General features: G+C 37.5%; 1 long non-coding RNA gene across 1 annotated transcript in view; it reads right to left on the bottom strand.

Annotated features, from left to right (window-relative positions):
* Nucleotides 1-768: 768 nt before the first annotated feature.
* LOC141542562 (uncharacterized) overlaps nt 769-21605 on the bottom strand; it is a 108564-nt gene continuing 87727 nt past the window's right edge. Inside the window, exon 4 of the long non-coding RNA XR_012482204.1 lies at nt 769-1452. This is a non-coding gene — a long non-coding RNA (uncharacterized LOC141542562). The remainder of the gene's footprint in view (nt 1453-21605) is intronic.

Genomic DNA, 21605 nt, shown 5'->3' on the forward strand with positions numbered 1-21605 from the left:
TGGTTTGGAGAGCTTCCAAAGGTGGGGTGCAGGTAGGTGCCACATAAAGAGACATCACAGCGGCTGATAATGGCTGAGGCTGAATTCAAATTTGACCCCAGAGTCAGACTAGCTGTATGGTCTAGTGCAAATCACTTAATTTCTGTGTGTCTCAGTTAAGTTGTTTGTGAAATTGGGATAATAATCGCACATGCCCCCTAGGATTGTGATAAAGATTAAATGAGATAATAATTGTCAAGTGCTTGGCTTGTAGTTAACACTATATAGATATTAATTATAATTACTACTCCTGAGTAGAGTTAGCAGAGTTGAGTTTCCATGGCCTTCAGTCCTAGAGCCACAGCGACATTTTGAATTTGGATCGGACCTCTCACCAACCTCCCTGCAATGAAACAATACGATCTTCACTGGCCTAAAACAGAATAAGGAGACTGGGGTATCCAAGGAGGTCGAGCCCCTCGGGGGTGAAAGGCTTGCCAAGTTCTTGTTAGGCTCGTCATCCATCTTTGGTCTCAGCTCTCACCTGCGGCTCTAAGGTAGCATGTACAGCAAAACGGGAACAATGAGTGACCACAGCCTTGAAGGCGGCTGAAGGTGCCCGGTGGTGCCCTTAGGACTTGGTCAGACACTGAAGCTGCTAAGATCATCCTGGCATCCCAGGCCATCACTGGCCATTCCGGTTTTCGCCACTGAACTTTGATGACTGAAAGAGAGAATGAGGCTGAGGATTCTGTGCAAGTCTGCCTCCAGTTCATGAGCAAGCCATCATCTTTTTTTTTAAATTTATTTAATTAATTTTTTCAAAAATTTTATGCATAGGTAATTTTTTAGCATTGCAAAACCTTTTGTTCCAACTTTTCCCCTCCTTCCCCCACCCCAAATGGCAGGTTGACCAATACATGTTAAATGTGTTAAAGTATAAATTAAATACAATATATGTCTACATGTACAAACAGTTGTTTTGCTGTACAAAAAGAATCAGACTTTGAAATAGTGTACAATTAGCCTGTGAAGGAAATCCAAAATGCAGGCGGACAAAAATAGAGGGATTGGGAATTCTATGTAGTGGTTCATAGTCATCTCCCAGAATTCTTTCTCTGGCTGTAGCTGGTTCAGTTCATTACTGCTCTATTGGAACTGACTTGGTTCATCTCATTGTTGAAGAGGGCCCCATCCATCAGAATTGATCATCATACAGTGTTGTTGTTGAAGTATATAATGATCTCCTGGTCCTGCTCATTTCACTCAGCATCAGTTCATGTAAATCTCTCCAGGCCTTTCTGAAATCATCCTGCTGGTCATTTCTTACAGAACAATAATATTCCATAATATTCATGTACCATAATTTATTCAGCCATTCTCCAATTGATGGGCATTCACTCAGTTTCCAGTTTCTGGCCTCTACAAAGAGGGCTGCCACAAACATTCAGCAAGCCATCATATGGTGATAGTCTGAAAATGAAAGAGGGACAACATGGCTTCATAAGATTGTATATGCTCTTTAACTCAGAATCACAGCTCATTGAAATCAGAGTATACAGTCAACTAACCTTTATCTGAAATTCAAACCATAAGCAACATCACTACCCAGCCTCCTTTCTCCTCTGCCCCCATTCTGCCCTCCACCCTTAATAGATGTTATAAGCAAATAACATATAACTAGAATTGATTCTAAGATCACAGTTTCTAAGCTACATCGTTGCAGCATTTTAGAGATTTAGCCCTAACTTTCCAATTTTCTACATCTACCCCCCCTAACACTCATACGATGAGGGCAATCTTGGGGCATCATAAAATGCTGACAGTTTTCTGATTCTGAATTATGTTTGGAAATTTCATCAGCCAAAAAGGGTTCCCTATACCAATTGGCTGCAATCTCTCTAAATTAGACTCTAAGGTTGATGTTTAGCCCATGTAGTGTATTAACTCTTGACTGACTGCTTCTGATATCATTCTTAGCCAGCTTAGTGACACTGGTAGCCAACTAGGGATGAGCTTCTCCCAACTTCACCAAAGTGGCCTTCTGACGATAAACATGCAGTCTGTCATGGGGCCCTTCTTCCCTGGGAGCTTGTTCTTAGCTGCGAGAGCCTCTGAGTGCATAGAATTACCTCTATATGACAAGAAGGCATCTAAGCAGGACTTAGGGGTAAGGGAGGAGAAATATACATTATTACGGGCATTCCATGGAAACCAATGGTGCAGAAATTGGAGAGATCTCTGAACCTGAGCCAGGAGTTCAGATCCGATCTCTCTTATTGGCAGTGTGACCTTGGATAAGCTATTTAAGTTAGCCTCAGTTTCATCATCTATAAAATGGACAATAATTGTGCCTGTCTTCCTGATATTGTGATGATAAAATGATATCATATTTGTTAAGCTGTCTGTATATCTTAAAACATTATATAAATGTGAGCTATTGTTATCATTGTTATTATTTGACCAAACTAGTCAAAGATATTCCCCATTCCAATTTATTTATTCTAAATAAAAGGGAATTGAAAAAGCTAACAATTTATAAATGAAGTATTTTCAAACTAACTAAAAAAAGAGATAAATTCCTTTTCTTTTTTCTGATTAAATTTTATTGTTATTTATTTAATTCGAATATTCCAATAGCACACAAAATGAAAGCATGAAGTTCCATTAGGCAGTTTATTTTTTTTTAAGTAGTAACAATGTCCCTGTTTGTTTGTATCCTCTTCTGAACTATTTTTTTTATTTTCATCTGTATATTTTTATTTTATTAGTATTCTTCTCATTTCTTTTTTCTATCCTTATTGCTTCTCTCTACCTCTGCCTTCCTCCTCCAAATAGATGCTTTCCTTTGTGACAAATAAGCAAAACAAATCCACAGACTGCTGGCACCTTTTTTGGGGGAGAAAGTTAAAGCTGACATGTAAGCTCACTCAATAGGTAGAAAGGAATTCAATAAATGCATTGCTTGCTGATAAGTAGTTCATCAACTCTATGTGAGTAGATTGTCCCAAATGGGGACTTTCTCTTTTTTCCCCTCTCTCTAATCTATCTTGCAGCAGAGATTCAACTTAGAGAGATCCCTTTCTAAGGCCATTACTTGGACTTGATTGTTTTTAACAATATTTTTGTACCCTAATAGCATTTCTAAATGACACTTTCAAAAATGTTGCTTCCTCTAAGAGGAAGTCTTTTTAAGCCTTAGGCCCTGGTCTGGAGTCCTATCTGTTGCTGGGAGAGTATATTATTCACACCAGATGATGGAAACCCCTAGGAGACTAATAAAAACAAGTATAAATGTAGAGGGGTTTCTAAGTGCCTTTAATCAAGTGTATTTTCATTTTCCTCTCAGTTCACTATTGCTTTTCGGTAAATCTGCTTAGTCCCTAAGCTTTCAGAAATGACACAGCACGTCTGAGTAGCAGCTGGGCACCAGAACCTGAGAAAAATCAAACCTCCAAATCACCGCAGCCCTGGGGCTGGAGTGCTTACTCAGCACGGCCTTCAGCCTGTGAACCCAGTCCATCGCATCTAAATGACTGCATCAATTCCCTGCCCCATCAGTCAGCTGGGGAGTTCAAACAATGAAGCAGCCAGCACTTCGCATCCCCTAGGTGAGGGGGCCCTGCTTGAGCCCAATCAGGCTCAAAGAGAGTTCATGCTTTGGCAAAGGCCATCTCCAATCAAGGCCGGTTCCAGATTGGTTTCTGTCATCTGACCCTGTTCCCATTAGAGACCAGTTACTGCCTCTTCCCAGGAGAACAGCTTCCCAAGGCCACTGTTCAAAGAGTGGAGAGAATGATGAATAATACCTGGTCAGCCTTTTAGGGAGGCACCGCAAGAGCCAGGTCCCTGCCCCAAACAGATCCACTGGCACATTATGAATGGACCGACTATGCACAATACCAGAAACAAATGATATTCCATAATGTATAAGCCCCTAGAGCCTTGTACATACTCACTGCTTAATCAGTGCCTTTGGGTTTAAACTGATATATCGGCTCTAAGCAAGTATGTGTCTGTACCAGAAAGGTCAAAGCTTCCAAAAACATAAGCTAATTCATAATTATATTGTGATTTACACATCTATTCTCAGAGCAAAATGTCTTGTTTGTTTAAGGAAGAAATTGGGACTTGATTATCATTATTAGTGGGTGTTAATAAATTCAAGAGTTTTTTGTTTGTTGGGTTTTTGGGCAACTCAGGTCTTGGACTTCATGTTGCTGAGTTGTTTTTCAATTGTGGCTGAATCTCTATGACCCTGTTGGAGGTTCTCCTGGCAAGATCTTGGAGTGGCTTGCCATTTCCTTCTCCAGCTCATTTTACTGATGAAGAAACTGAGGCAAACAGAGTTAAGTGACTTGCCCAGGGTTACTCAGTTAGTGAGTGACTGAGGTCAGATTTTAACTCATTGTGCCATGTGGCTGCCCTTTGGGTTTCATACCAGAGCCCTGGAATAACAATGATAATCAAAAATTCAGGGATTTAATTGAACAAATAACTAATTGCCCTAATAACTAATAAGATCATATATGTGAAAAAAGTCATAATTCATTGTTTTTTCCTGTTCTATTGTTGATATTATTTTAGTCTGTGTTCAGTCTTTGAGAGGCAGGTATAATGTAGGATAGAGGTGTCAAATATTGTATGTGGCTCACAAGGCTCCATATTAAAATATATTTGGAGAAGTATTTAGTCAGATAAAAATACAATAAAATGTAGATAATACATGGTTTTCTAAGCCAATATCTTACCCACAAGATCTATCTCTGTACTGCCAGTGAATCAAGCAATATTTGAAACACTAGAATGTAGAAAATGGCTTACACTTAATAGGCATTACTATAAAGGACCAAATTTGGATAACTGAGTGAAAAATCATGGGAATTCCTGACCAAAAATGAAATAGGCTGCCTGAAGTAGTGAGTTTCCTGACACTGGAAATACCTGAGGAAAAGATGAATGGTGATTTGTTGTTCATGTTATAGAGGGAATTCCTGCTTAGATAATCCCTAAAGTCTCTTTCAACTAAGATTCTATGAAAAATAGTAAGAGTAACTAAATTGAAAGCTATTATACAATATTATCATTTATTCCCCAAAGCAGGTATTCAAAGATCAATGTTAACATTCCCACCCACCCCCAACAAGATCTCCTTGCAATCATTTCCAAAGAAAAGATGAAAATCTAAGATTCCGATGACCAGCTAGACTTGGCCTTTAAAGCATGTTGGAGCCTATTTAGGTAACCTATGATTAATACAGGATGGGAAAAATCCCAGCATATGAAGAGACCACACATTTCATTTGAGGAAACTTGGGAGTCCATTTATTCCAGTAGATACGATTTACATTTCAGTTAGGAACCCAGGTACAGTCCTACATCATAAAAGGGATGTATCAGTAACAACAACATTACCTGTGGCTCCAGACTTTGTATACACTATGCAAAGTCATGAGGAGACAGCAGATCCTCATGAGAACAGTGCTTAAAACTGAGTAGAGTCAGATAGTACAGGAAAATGGCATCCCTTAATATAGGAAAAGATTAATTAAACATTGTTCATTCAATAAACATCTATTAAACACAATCCATGTCCATTGCACTGTTCTAAGTAGCTTGAAGAGATATAAGGATAAATAGGATATTTATAGCCTTCCTCCAGAGAATTTGTAATTTAGTGAAGCCCCCCAATCATACTTTTACCAGCAAATTTGGTCAACCAGAAGGCAGCTATTAATTACTTTGTGATCTATTTATCCATAGCGATCTCTCTTTTTTGCTGCCTCAATTTTTCTGTATTCTATTTCTCAATCTGTATCTGCTTGGAGAGTGGCTGTCTTGGCTCCCTGTTGGATGAGTAACCCACCATGGCTGATGGCAGTAAAAAGAGAGAGTAAATCCCTGTCATTTCTTCTCACTCACCCAAGCAGAAAAGAAGGATTCCCTCTCAGGGGCTGGGTTCTTCCTTAACTGCTGGCTCCTGCCTAACATCAGAGCTGAGAAGCTCAACCTGTTTGGCAGTTAGGGTACTACTTATCTTTTCCCAGATGGGGCTCACCTTTCAATTCAATCAAGAAAAACTTTGTTTTTTACAATCAATAAAAGAATAACAGGAAACAAATATGTCCATTTATACTATTATCTCATTACTTGTTTACTGTTCCTTGATTTTTCTGACTACATCAGTTGAGGATGGGGGCAGTGGAAATCCATTGGTAAGAAAGCAAATACCCTCTCACACACATACATACAAAGATACACTGGTAAATAAAGTTATGCCATAAACAGGGTATTTGTTCTATCTGCCAACAATAGACCTAGGAAAGCTACTGTCAGAGAGAGGATAACAAGGGAAATGGAACTGGAGACTAGGCTATATAAAGATCAGCTGAAAGAACTGAATATGTTTAGCTTGAAGAAGAAATAGCATAGGAGTTTGGAGGAAGGTGGCAGACAACAGGACTTGTTAGCTGGCTTTAAGTAATTTAGGGTCTATTGTGTAGAAGGAAGATTAGCTTTGTTCTGCTTGGCGTTAAAGGATGAATTAACTAGGAGATATAGTCAAAAGTTGCAAGGAGGTAAATTTATGCCTTCCAACAATTTGCAAGGAGGAAAATTTGTGCCCTCCCAGCAATTTGCAAGTAGGCAAATTTATGCCCTTCCAGTAATTTGAGTTATTCCAAAATGGAATGAGCCAATAAGGAGGTAAGGGATTCCCACTTATTTGAATCATCCAACAAAAACAGGATGGATGGGACCACTTGCTGAAAGTCTATAGAGGAGACTCTCATTCAGGGTTATGTTGAACGAGGAGGCCACTGAACTCCCCTCAGTTCTGAGAGTCTGTAACTTTACAACAATGGCGCATCAAGCTCCATGGTTTTATTTATCTCTCATAAAACATTTGAGAGAGTAGGATAAGTAGCATGAACTTTGTTCAAAGATAGAGAAGTCAAGATGATTTCTATCCCCACAGGAGATCAGGAGTGGAGTCAAAAGCAGAATCAGGACCTTTCTTATGACTGGTACTATTCAACAAAAGACTATTGTTAGGTGGAAAAGACAAGAATCACAGAATGCTAAAGTTAGAAGGAGCCTTATAGATCATCTTGTCACAGAACCATAAAATATCAATTAGGAGGAACCTCAGAGACCATCTACACGACTTGGGTCTGAATAAGAATGCATCCAATCTGACAAGTGATCATTCATACTTTGCTTGAAGACCTCTAGGAAAGGCAAGGCCATTGCTTCCCAAGGTAGGGTGGTTCTAATCACTGTAAAGTTATACCTTAACCTCAGATTGGTAGCTTGCACTCATTTTTCCTAGTTTTGCCTAAGGGGGCCAAACAAAAGAATTCTTTCTTCTTGTGACAATCCCAGTTATCACATCCCCTAAACTTTCCTTTTCCAGCTTATCCCCCAACTACCACCCCCTTCATATATATATATATATATATATATATATATATATATATATATATATATATATATATATATATATATATATATATATATATATATATATATATATATATATATATATATATATCTTCCTGTATACAACTTCTTTATACATAATTGTTTGCATATTATATTTTTCATCAGACTGTAAGTTCCTGGAGAGAAGAGACTGTTTTTGAAGGGGTGGTCTTTTTTTGTATCCCCAGTCCTTAGAACATACCTGGCATATAGCAGATGCTTAATAAATACTAATTGATTATAGTCAATTGGAATTGAATGCTTATGCTATGAGTGCTGTAGAGATAGCAGGGAGGAGCTAGATGGATGAGAGGATTGAATGCTGGGTCTGGAGTCAGATCATCTTCTGAATTCAAATCTGACCTCAGACACTTACTAGCTGTGTGACTCTGGGCAAGTCATTTAATTTTATTTGCCTCAGTTTCCTCATCTGTAAAATGAGCTCATGTAGGAAATGGCAACCACACCAGAATCTTTATCAAGAAAAATCTCAAATGGGGTCACAGAGAGTAGGACATAACTGAAATAGTTGAACAATATACATCTTGTTTGCACTTTGTTGTTTGCTCCTTTGTGCTTTGTTGTGTCCTCCACCATTACACTATGAACTCCTTGAGGGCAGGTACTGCTTTTTTTATTTGTTTGTTTGTTTGTTTGTTCATTTTTTGTTTTCATGCATTCATTCATTCATTCATTTAGCTATCTATTTATTTATTTATTAGCTTTCTTGTTTGTGAAGGGTATCATCACCCTCAGAGTCATCCTTAATTCTTCAATGTCCCCACCCATATTTAATCAGTTTCTATGTTTTATTGACTCTACCTCCACAAGCTCTCCTGTGTCCCTTCCACTCCACTCTGAGAGCCACCAACTTGGTTCCAGTCCACTTCGCTGCTCTCCTTGATTATTATATGAATTAGTTTCCTTCACTGATCCCACCACTCTCCGATCCATCCTCCACATAGCTGCCAAAGTGGTATTCCTAAAGGTGCAAGTCTAACTTTCTGATAAACCTGCAGTGGCTCCTATTGCTTCTAGGACAAGCTTTTCATAACCTGAATCCAACCTACCTTTGCAGGCGTTTATTATGTTCTTTCCTGTTGATCACTGGTCTAAGCCAAAAGCTTACTTGCTGTTTCTCATATATGACTTCCATTTCCATCTCTATGTCTTTGAGCAGGCTATCTTCCATGCCTCATATTTCTTAGCTTCCTTTGAAGATCCACTCAACTGCCAATCCTTCCATAAGACTTTTTTTTATCCCTCCAATTATTAGTGCCTTTCTCCCCTCCATACCTTATATTCACGCACACACATACCAAATACTATATATGTATATACATATTCATACATACACACACATACATCAATATGCATATTACACATAAGGTGTCCCCAAACTTTTACTACAGTTTTAAGCTTTAATAGCTTTAAATACTTTCAGGTTTAATAGCTTAATACTACATTAAGACTTTGGGGACACAATGTGTGTGTTTGTGTTTGGGTGTGTGTATCTGTGTACACATAAATATATCTTTGCTTGCATGTGAAAATCCTTTGATTCCAAGTGTTTATACCTTTCTTAAGGGCAAGAACTATTTTTTTGGTCTTTGTATCCCAAAACCTAGCACAATGCCTGACAATTGATATTCAATAAATGTTTTTTATTGATCTTTGCATATTCCCCAATGCCCAGTACAATGATCTGTACATTGAGTTGAATAAATGTTGACTGAATGAATGTGGAGCTCCCTCATTTTTGTAGATAAAGAAAACTGAATCCAACAGAGACAATGTGACACCCTAATTGTGATTAAATGATTTTTACTGGCTATTAAAAGTATAAATATAAAAAGGTGTATATATACACACGTGTATAAATATATTGTGTTATATATAAATGTTGAAATATGTATATATATGTATATATATACATATATATATATATATATACACACACACACACACACACACATGCACACACAGACAAAGATGTGCACATACACACACTTCTATGGAAGGAAGAGAAGGAAAGTAAGGGGGAAAAGAAGGAAAGGAAAAGATGAAAAAAGGAAGGAAAAAAGGGCACGAGGTAAAAGAAAATTCATAATCCTTTTTAGAAACAATTGTAAGAGAAGGAAAGTGAGGGGAGAAAAGAAAAAAAGGAAAATATGAGAAAAAAAGGAAGGAGAAAAAGGGCAGAAGGTAAAAGAAAATTCACAGTACCTTTTAGAAACAACTGTAACATTAATTGTCCTCCTCCATCCTCATAACTCACCAAATCATCCTCCCGTGGGTTAGACTTAATTACAGTCTAGTTTATATTCATTCTGGACATGATTACGAATCCTCAGTTTGATGCCAGGTTATGCATTTGGAAGAATGACTGGGTGGGAAGGCTCCTTCCAGCTTCATTCTGTTCCAAATATGGAAATACTGGAGAATGCTAAGATTGATTTAAATGTGAAGAATTAAGTGCAGTGTCTGAAGCTTTCTTGGCTCTAAGGTTCCCTAAAGAACGTCACAGTCCTCTGACCAACTCAAGCATTGACATTGAAAATGGGAAAAATCATAATTTCTCCAATAACAATAACTTTTACCAGCCTTATGTGATAGGGCAGTGCTTAATTTAGTGATTTTCTTTTTCTTTTTCTTTTTTTTTTTTAAAGCAGAACTAAATCTAGACATTAAAAAAATTTCCTTGTTCAGTCAGTAAGTGCCCGTTTTGTGCTCAGTTCTTTGCTGTTTTTCTTACTTTTCAGTTGCCAAACTGAGCCTTTCTATATAACTAGCACTTCTTTGGTATTAAAGGAAAATACTTAGCAATCATAGGGATAGCAACCGGACCTCTGGTTTCATTAATATAAGGAACTTGTGGAAGAGGCAACTTCCTTCAACAATACTAGTTGGCATCTTTTCTACAACTTATAGCTTCTCAAAATTTCCCAGAGCACTGAGAAAGTAAGTGACTTCCACAGGCTCCCACAGTCAACATGTGTCCATCAAGACTTGAACTCATGTCGTCCCAGCATCTTCTTTATCCACTATGCCATCTCTCTCTATTACATGGCAGCTGAATTTTAAATGGTAAATTCTCAGTTCCATTTACTTAAAGGCCCATTCTTTGATAGTCTGTCACGAGGCAGAGGATTTGACTAATTGATTTTTCAATTTCCTCTGCTTCCCTCTGATTAAATGATCTTAAATCAAGATCTTTATTTTCACATGTGGTCACTTTGATGACCCAAAGGCTTCAGACTTTTAGTATTTTATGTACATTACCACTCTAAGGGTGATCTCGGCAGTGTGATTGTATGTCTGCCCTCCTCCCGGATTCTTGCTCTTATCCAACCATCAGTTCACCATAGAACATCTACCAACCTACTAGAGATCTTCCTCGTACTCTTTTTGTATTGTGGTATCATGGTTGTTGTTGTTTGTCCTTTGTTCTTGAAGAGAACCATAACATTAGGGGGGTTGCCATGCCATGAAAGTGAATTGCATTTGAGTGAGAGAGGGCTGTGCAAGGTCACTTGCCTCAGTTTCTCCTCCAGAACCATCTGGGTCCAGTGGCCAAATACAGATCAGGGCAACTGTAGATGGTCCCAGAGGCAGTAGGAGACAATGGCCTTTCTAAGTTAAGGTCTCAGCTTGACTGAGACCACGTCCAATTGTGATTAAGGTTTTCTTTCTTTTCCTGGCTAGATTCATTGTGCAGATACTGATGAAACACCTGGGCTGTCCATCACATATCCTGATACTCACTGGCCCATCTCTTTTTTTCCTATTGCAAATTTCTCACAATCATCTCTTCATTCACTGTTCAGGGAGGACTAGCACCCAGAGCTGCTCCTCCTCCTCTGGCGTCTACCTTCATCCAGCTCTCACCTGTGGCTTCAAGAAGCCATAGTGTGTACCCCCATTTCAGTAAATCATCTCAGGGGACAGCTAAACCAGACTGAGGGCAACCAGTGGGTCCCAAACCCATCAGTGAGTTAGTGGGGGACGTCCCCATGCATGAGACTTCCCCAGCAGAGTGAAGGTTGAGAACTATTTGTCCCAGTGGCCACGAAGGCAGTTGAAGCAGGTACAGTGGAGTGTTTAGAGCTTAGTGAGATACCAAAGAGGTCAAGGTCACCTACCAGTCATCCTGACTTTTGCCTTATTGCTTTGATAACTCTGAACAAGAGTATGGGGCTGATGAGTTTGTGCTTAAATCCAATTCATTTGCCAATCAAGACATCCCCCCCCCCCATGATATCATTGGTCCTTTTCTAATAGGAAGGACAAATAACCACAATCCTTTATGTTAGTTCTGCTCACCCTCTGGTTTGCAAAGTAGCCTACTATAGCCCGCCATTCACCTTTCCACTGATCTCTGGGTGAACCTCGATTCTTGAGACACTGTACAAAATCACCAGAATATTAGTGTTAAAAAGATGCATTTTGTTTCAGGAAAGAGTGTAGGATCATTAAGGAAAGGAAACAAGTATTTATTAAGCAACTATTATGTGCCAGGCATTGTGCTAAGTGTTTTACAAAAGAACTTTGCAATATTCCAGACAATCCAATCTACTACCCTCTTGTTTGAGTCTGAGCAATGTCAGGCCATTCAACTGCATAGCACAGAGAGATAAGGGGCAGTCATTCTTTATCCATTTAGCATTTCCTTTGTGGGTAATTGGGCCACAGCATGCTTAATGATCTCAGATCTTATTTAGGAGTTTCCTCAATGCTACAATAAGAATATGACTTCGTTTTAGATAGGTTTGCCTTCTTTGGCACTAGACGTTGAAATTCCACTATTTTTATTGTATGCTGACTATTTAAAAAGTCAATATTTGGTAAAGCCAAACACTACTCTAAAGACTCTCCTTTAACCAGGTGCTATCCATGCGTACATCAAAATCAGGCAAGATTCTTTGAAAGACAACTGTATAATAACAGATAACTATTCAACTATCCCTGATCATTAATCTCAAATAAGACAGCAAACAAAGAGAATTCCAGTCACTAAGGTATTTGCCACTGTCAGACTACTTTATATAGAACTCATTCTGAATATAGTACCATTATGTTCCATTTTTGATTAGTCAAGCATTTTTTATTTTATTTTATCTCCTAAGGATGTACTACTCATTTAGTATTTCATTTGTATTCAGTCCTGTGTAAGCTGTCAATTCAACTATGTTTCCTTACCTCAGCACCTAATAATAATAGCATTTGTACATTTTACAGAGTTCTTAATATGACAACTCATAACAATCCTGATGCTGTTGTTGTCCCTGTTTTATAGATGAGACAACTTAGATGCAAAGAGGTTAAGTTACTTGCCCAAGATCACAATTGATGAGTGTCCAAGACAGGATTTGAATTCAGGTATTCCTGACTTCAAGGCCAGCTTTCTAACTCCTGCACTAAGATAGGACTTTGCTCAAAGTAGATACCCCATATGCATTTGTGAATTAATGGCTGAAAATGAGTGAATCGCCTCAACAAATAACAGAGTTTTACAACTCTGCAAATGGTTTTGAAAAAAAAAATCATTTAGCTTAAAAAAAAAAACATTCATTCTGCCAGAGTTGCCCTGACTGACCATGTTCTCCTACACCCCCAAAATGACAATGTACAACACAATATACATGTACAACAACATATATTTAGTTGTTATCCCCAGATTTTTTTTTGCAATTAAAATAAAACAAAACTTAAAACTAAAAGGTCTAGTAAAATGCATAGTTCCTGTGAACATATATTATCCCCCCACTACAGGAAATGGAGCATTAATAGAATGTCAAGTCTGGATTCAGGCCCTGAGTTCAAATCTGACCTCAGATACTTTCTAGTTGTGTAGAACAAGTCACTTCATCCTGTTTGCCTCAGTTTCCCCATATGTAAAATGAGCTAAAAAAGGAAATGGTGAACTATTCTAATATTTTTCCTAAGAAAACCCTAAATGGGGTCACAGAGTTGTACATAACCAAAACAAAAAAAAAAATCAACAAAAGGCATCCTACTCTGAAGTCTGTTTTGGTCTCTGGGAACTATTCCAGTTCTAAAGTTCTCCAGAGAACTATTCCAAAGGAGTGTAAGTGCTATCAATTTTGATTAAAACTTATATTTTTCTAGAAAAGGTACAGCTGTAGCAGTGGACAGAGCACCAGCCCTCGAGTCTGGAGGACTTGAATTCAAATCCAGCCACAGACATTTATTAGCTGTGTGACACTTGACAAGTCACTTAAACCCAATTGCCTCAAAGAAAGAAGAAAGGAACAAAGAAACAAACAAACAAAAAAAAAGCCACAGTTGATAGGATCACATGTTATTTCTTACAGTACTCACAGTGAACAGAACATTGATTCTAGTATCAGGAAGAACTGAGGTCCACTCTGATCTCAGACACTCACTATGTAACCCTGTTCAAGTCACTTAATCTCTACTGCCTCAGTCCCCTTCAGGGGTTATAACACCAGGGTTGTTGTATATTAAAATGGGGATAATAATAACAGCATCTATCTCACAGGATTGTTGTGAGGGTCAAAGGAAACATATCCAAAGCAATTAGCACCATGCCTAGCACACAGTAGACACTTAATAAATGCTTGTTCCCACCCCCTTTCCATTAATTTTTTGCTTACTTGCTCACAAGCAGTGCTGTTCCCCCAGTGGCAGCTCTTGGGCTAGAAGTCTGGCTCGAAGCACCTCTCTGTGTTCTTGCCTTATGTTTGGCCCCTTTGGTCAAGCAATAAAAGGCCCTTTGGGGGATCGTGTTTGAGCTTGGCTTCTCATTTCAGATTCATTGTAAATGACATTTGCAGAACACTTGTAAAGCCCTTCCTGGGGGCACTTTTGAGCCTTCTGCCTTCTTTCTCTTGTACAGAGATGACAGACACAATCTCAAAGTGGAATTTAAAAGACAAATATATTAACCATCAGGAAGCTGACATTACTTGCCTGTTCACAATGCATTTATTGCAGGTCCTGGGACATGGCCCCTATAGACGAGAAGCTAAAATGGGCAGCAGAATGAGCAGAAATGAAGCTTGCTTAGTCTAGGGGGAAAGAAATTGAATTTGCCTTCAAAATGCTACCCCCAGATTGTTCCTAGTGCACAATATTCTAAGACAGCTGAATTCAAAGCAACTTGAGCACTTTAGGTGGTTCTCTATGTATCCGCATTTTTTTCATCAGGAATATCTAAGTTTTTATTTAGACATGGTACCTACTAACCAATGAACATTTTCATGACAAAAAACTAAGAGTCTCATTTCACAATGCAAGCATTCAACTTTTGGCTAGAACAACTTTTCTTTTTCTTTGGTTCAGATCAAACCAAGGAAAACTATATATCTTTTTAAAAGAGGCTATTACAAATTTACCTTAATTAACTATTATTTTATTTAAATTAAATTAAAATTTAATTATTTTATTGATTTTAAAGAAGTTTCTATTGAAAGACCTTTCTCCTCCTCCATTTTTACAAATGTTCCAGTACACTTCTCTCCACCATTAAGACCTGCCTAGGTTTCTAAGAGGTTCATAATGGAGAATCAGTCAATCAATAAAGCAGTTTGTGCTAAGCATTTTCCTAAGCAGGAAAACAATCTCTGTCCTCATGGAGCTTACATTTTAATGAGGGAGGAGAGACGATATATTTTAAAAAATAGAGAAAGGGAAGAACAAGATAATATAGTCTGGAAAATGTGGAATGGGTGGTCGGGGTCCTTTCCCAAAACTCCCCTAGAATTTTCAGAAAGAACTCATTGGTGGAAGAAAAAGGCCCCCCAGGGAAAAAGTTGTGAATAAGCTGAGATCTGATGGCATATTCTGTAGAATCAGAGATGGCTAGTCTGAGGATCTTCCCCAAAATGAAGGCTACAAGGGGAATTTGCCAAAGAAAGAAGAGACTTCCAGGAACAGAGTCTGAAAACAGATGAGACATGATGATGTGTCCAGGAGAAAGTAATCCAAGTCAAGTAGAAAGGGCCCCAGATTTGGAGTCAGAATTCAATTTTTAGGATTTCTCATGTCACTTGTGTGACCTTAGGCAAAGTATTGACCTTATCTACGAAATGAGGGGTTTGAATTAAGGGATATCTAAGTTTCCTTCTAGCATAAAGGCTTACATTCTCATGAAATTATATCCAATATTTTCCCCTAAGCTAGTTCTAGGCACATAAAAGAAAAGATATGTGTTGTTACTTTTTATTTAATTTTTAATTGATTTTTTTCTTCAGTTACATGTAAAGACAAATTTTAACATTCTTTTTAATTTTAATTTTGGATTCCAAATTTTCTCCTTGCCTCTTATCTCCCCTGTGTTTTTCTTTAAATTGAATACTATCCAACTATTTTGCTACCATAAAGTGGATCTGATGTTCATTTAGGACAAGCTGATTTTCCCACCTAGCATCATAGAATTGCAGAATTTGAGAGCCAGAAAGGACCTTAGTAGACATTTAATTAATCCACACACTCACCATATCTTCAAAGTATATACTTATATTACCTTGTATATACTCAAACTATATACCAAGTATATACTCAAAGTATATATTTGGTGAATGGCTGAACCTATTACTAAGAATATTACTATTTGAAATGGTCACTAAGGTATTTTTCAATGGAAAGAATTGAATTTTTAATCTTATTTTTTGGTCTTTTGTTTTCATACCACATTCATTTTCAAACAAATACTTTAGTACACCACTCTTCAGCAAGTTATTCTTTGTAACAAAGAGGAAGAAAAAAGCAGTTCTAATAACACTGAACCCCTCAACCATGCTTAACAGTGCATATGTTATTCCACACTCATAGCCCCTCACCTCCACGAAGAAGGAGATGGAATATTTCTTTTTTTTTCTTTTTTTTATTAATTTTTATAATTATAACATTTTCTTTGACAGTACATATTGCATAGGTAATTTTTTACAACATTTTCCCTTGTACTCCCTTCTGTTCCCAATTTTCCCCCTCTTTCCCTCCATCCCCTCCCCTAGATGGCAGGCATTCCCATACATATTAAATCTTATAGTATATCCTAGGTACAATATATATGTGCAAAACCGAATTTTGTTGTTGTTGTTGCAAAGGAAGAATTGTATTCAGAAGGTAAAAATAATCTGGGAAGAAAAACAAAACAAAACAAAAAAAACAATGCTCACAGTTTACACTCATTTCTCAGTGTCCCTTTTCTGGATGCAGCTGATTCTGTCTATCATTGATCAATTGGAATTGGATTAGCTCTTCTCTATGTTGAAGATATCCACCGAGATGGAATGTTTCTTGTAATATGTGCTTTCAAATGTTTGGAGGACTTTGGCAAGAGGAGGAATTAGGCTTGTTCAGTTTGCCCTCGTGAACCCAACTAGGAGTGATGAGAAGAAACTGCAAACAAATTGAGACTTGATTCAAAGAGAAAGTTCCCAACAATTACATTTTCCCAATGTGCAGTGAGCTGCTTTGGGAAATGGTGGGTTTCTGCTCAGTAGATATCTTCAAACAAAGGATGACAACATATCCAGTATATTCTAGAGGACAAGATTCTTTTTTCCCCCAGAGGACAGGATTCTTGTCCAAGTTCTAATTGACCCAGATGACCTCTGAGATCCTTTTAATTCCAAGATTCTGCAGTTCTGTGACCTGCTAAGGTGCATGACTTTCTCTTTATTGAAAAATAATAGAGAAAAATTGTAAAACAAAATACCAAATGAATAGTTTGAGTCTTATACAATTAGAATTCTATTATATCTAGGATATATAATAAAATGTATAATAGAATGGAATCTTACACAAAATAGATACAAGCCCTTAATAAATTATACCATTAAGTGTTTGTGTTTTTTTCATAATTAATATTTTAAGTGATTATTCCTGGTTAACTATTTTAATTATTTTGCAGAAAGTGATTAGAAGTTTATTTTTATGTTTTCTTACTTGCTGAAATTTGAAAGCCAGTTAGTAGAACATATTTTAAACATCACTGCATTATCTTTTTAGGTACTCTGAGAAAAATATTTCTCAAAGTAGTAGCTTACTAATGTATTGTTAGTTGAGTTGTGAAATAATCCAACCATTCTGGAGAATGACTTAGAACTATGCCCAAAAGGCTATAAAAGTATACATACTCTTTATTCTAACCGTATTATTACTGGTCTGTATCCCAAAGAAATCATAAAGAGGGAAAAGGACCCACAGGTGCAAAAATGTTTGTAGCAGCTCTTTGTGGTGCTAAAGAATTGGAAAGTGAGTAGATGCCCATCACTTAGAGAATGGCTGGATAAGTTATGATATATGAAAGTAATGGAATATTATTGTTCTATAAAATTATAAACAAGCTAGTTTTAGAAAGGCCTGTAAAGACTTACATGAACTGATGCTAAGTGAAACAAGCAGAAGCAGAAATATATTATATACACTAACAGTAAGTTTGGGAGATGATCAACTACGAAAGACTTGGCTCTTCTCAGCAGTTCAGTGATCCAAGGAAAACCCAATAAACTTTGGATAGAAAATGTCATCTGCATCCAGAGAGAGAACTATGGAGATTGAATGTAAATCAACAGATGGTATGTTTACTTTTTTTTTTTCTTTTCTTCTTTTTTTTTTTCTCATGGTTTTTCTCTCCCAACAGGATTCATAAAGAAATGTGTGCTAAAAAATTAATATACACATATAACCAGAAAAAAGAATAAAACAATAAAAAAAACAAACAAAAACAAAGTAAAGTATTTTTCCAGAGGCAGAATAGTACAGTAGAAAGACCAGGACAACTTGAATCTGAATCCTGCCTTAAATACTTATCAATATGTGACCTTGAACAATGAGTCTCTGTTTCCTAGTCAACAAAATTGGCATAAGAGTCAATCAGTACTTATTAAATATCTGCTATGTGCTTAATAGTGCTAAGTGCTGAGAATATTTAAAAAAGGCAAAAGATACTCTTTGCTTTCTCTCTAATGGTGTTAAAACAACACATAAACAACTATTTACAAACAAGTCATATACCAGGTGAACTGGGGATAATCAGTACCTGACATACCTACCATAGAGGATTGTAGTGAAGATAAAAGGGAGTTAATGCTAATCTTCAAGTGCTCTGTATATGTCAGCTCTTATTATTTATTTATGTGGTATTATGAAACATAAGGAAGAGAACTTCCTTTTTTTCCCCTTCTTAATGAAAGTTTAAGTAAACAAATTACCTATTGAATCAAAGAGTAACATTTTCTATTAATGCTTCTAAGTCCAGGGAGTTGAAAGAAATGCATTTTTAAAATATTCACGAATTTATTTCTAGTTTTATTCTATAAAATTCACATATTTTACTGTATTTATAAATCACTTCTAGAAGTGCTATCTTTCTCTCCATTGGTTTCACTTGCAAAGAAAGGCCATCTATTTCTCAGTCTATATACAGGCAAGAATATTTATTAGAAATTCTTTAAGAACTTCAGAGTCAGACAAACCAGAGGTTTGGCTTTATACTGGCTTTATTCTGAAATATAGCTTTGGGAAGGAACATCTTGTGTCAGGGAGAGAAAAAGGGATTAACTAGAAGGGGGAGAAGGAGGGTGTTGTGGGGGAAGGGAAAGAAGGGCCAGGGGCCTCTGGGTAGTCAAATATGCCCAGCATCTTTGGCCAAAACTTCTATCCATCCATTTCTTTTCCTGGCTCACTCTATACAGGACAAATTATTCTTTGTCAGGCCAGTCCCTTGTTTTATACTTATGCATGAAACAAAACCAAGCTAAAAAACTAACACACATTTTTCCAAATCTCAAAGCCTCGTCTTTGTATATTAGGCTTTTTTTTTTTTATTATATAGTGCTGCTTGTATAAGGTGGCTGATGCTGGCCTGTTTAAATGGATAACATTAAGCAAAGAGCATACAAAGGCAACCCAGATCTTTCAGTTTGTTCACCAGAGCTCATATAACTGCAAGCCTAATAAATAGCTGAGCTGGAAGAGCCTTCTGTGTATTGACATGCAAATAAGAACTCCAAGGATCTTTTTCCCCCTAAAACGATCCATCTCCGGCAGATCTCACAGCAAGTCACTTCTGACTTCTAGACTAGAAGTTCCTTGAGAGTAGGAACCGAGTTTTCTGTCAGGATCTACCACAGACCTTGGCACTTAGTAGGTATTAAACGAATGTCCAATGAATAAAGGAACGACCAGGATTCTAGTTTAATCTACTCAAGAGCACAAACGGGGTATGCGTTCCATCTTCACTCTCTTTAACCTTCCCATATTTGAGGGAGGAGGAAGGAAAAGAGGAAGGGAAAGAAGAGGGAAGGAAGGGAGCACCTAGTCACCTCTACAGACCAAGAAAACTTCTAAAATACGAGCTCTCTGCATTTTACAAAATATTTCCTCACAACATCTTGGGAGGAAGATAATGTTAATATTATTACTTCCGTTCGGCATGGGAAGGACCTCAAGCTGCTCATAAAGAGGTAACAGTTTCCTGAAGATCATACAAATGTATTGACTGGAACCCAGATTTTTCTAACTCTAATTATTGTGGGGTCAGCACAGGACTTGAAATTAGAAGATTTCTAGTCCAGTTCTGAGGCATAATTAGCCATGTTGACTTCTTTGTGCCTCAGTTTCCTCATCCATAAAATGGGGATAATAAGTGCAGTGTCTAGCTCCCAAAAGGAGTGTTGTGAGGATTAAATGCAATGATCCATATAAAGTATTTTGTCACCAGCAAAGGGTTATATAGCAATATCTGGACAGGTAGATGTTAGCCATGGAGAGATGGAAACAGGCAAATTCTTGCCCAGGTATCATTTCCCCTTCCAGCTGACCACAAGGAGATTTGGGATGCAGCTCACAACTGAGGGATCTGCAAGGAGAGATGATGAAGAAGACCTAAGGTCGAGGAGACAACATCTCGGTCCAGCTTCCCAGATGGGTACCATGGGATTCTAGATGGAGAAGCCCTTCCCTGCTTGAGCATCTTTGACCTCACTACTGTTCCCTGCATGGATTGTGGATGGTCTCAGCTAAGTAGGTTTTTGTGTGTGTTTTGACAACTTCACTTTTTGTAGGCATTTTTTTTCCTGGTAATAGGCAATCAATCTGGGACCTTGGGAGTTTCAAAAGGTCTGAAGGTCCTTGGGAAGGTCCTTGGGCTGGGCTGTCAACAGAACAGAAAGAAGATTAACCAAGCTTGGCCATTTGATTGGATAGTGCCCAACCAAGATAAAATGTAAAATGGCAAATTACAGCCTAATAAGCCTTTAATGTTGCCTCCCAGCCAATCCTAACTAAAGTTTAAATTAAGTTACTGTTCTGTTCACATGTACTATGATTCTTCATAGTTTAACACTTCTTTCTGTTTAAGAATAAACACATGTCCCATATCCCATTCATGTTTCCATACAGAAATGGAGATTTAGTGGAGCCTGCTCCAAAAGACCACACTCTGAAGGTTAAATTTTCAAAGTTAGCATTTATACTGCAGAAATCAGCAAATACTACAATTGGGGTTTGATTATTGTATTGTTAGTTGTCTAGATTGAAGAAAGTAATAGAAAAAAAATTAACAATGCAGTTTAAATTTAAAATGCATCACTGCATCCCTTTCTTCATCTCTCCCTCTTTTCCCTCAAACCCGTTAGTTAAACATTTACCAATACATCCCTGACTGAATGACTCTTTTACTCCACTCTTTGGGGAATCCCTTACTTACACTTGTAAGCCATAACTCTCACCATAATTAGCATCATTTCAGGGACACCAGGGTGGAGGTTTATTAAAGAACCAATGTAGCGAACCAACGAGTTGAGAATGAGGAGCCTAATTTCCCTAATTAGAAGTTAGGTTTCTTTAGGCCTGAAGCCAGGGTCAAACTGAAATGTCCAGTTATTGAAAAGGAAAGAGTATCCAATCCTTCATAGACTAAGCCTAGGAATGGGTGCTTTTTTAAGATTTAAAGATTATTTTTAAGATTAATAATTTAAGATTTTAAGATTTAGAATTCTTAAAATTTAAGATTTAAATTAAAGATTTAATCTTTTAGGATGAAGAGAATCCCCAGATTCTCTAGTCAAATCTCCCCTCACCTAAGAAACCCTCCTAGATTATTGTTATTTGAGCACTCGACGTTAATTGAGCACTTTGGTTCTCAGATT

This window comes from Sminthopsis crassicaudata, chromosome 5 (genome assembly GCF_048593235.1).
Source record: "Sminthopsis crassicaudata isolate SCR6 chromosome 5, ASM4859323v1, whole genome shotgun sequence".
Taxonomy (NCBI): domain Eukaryota; kingdom Metazoa; phylum Chordata; class Mammalia; order Dasyuromorphia; family Dasyuridae; genus Sminthopsis; species Sminthopsis crassicaudata.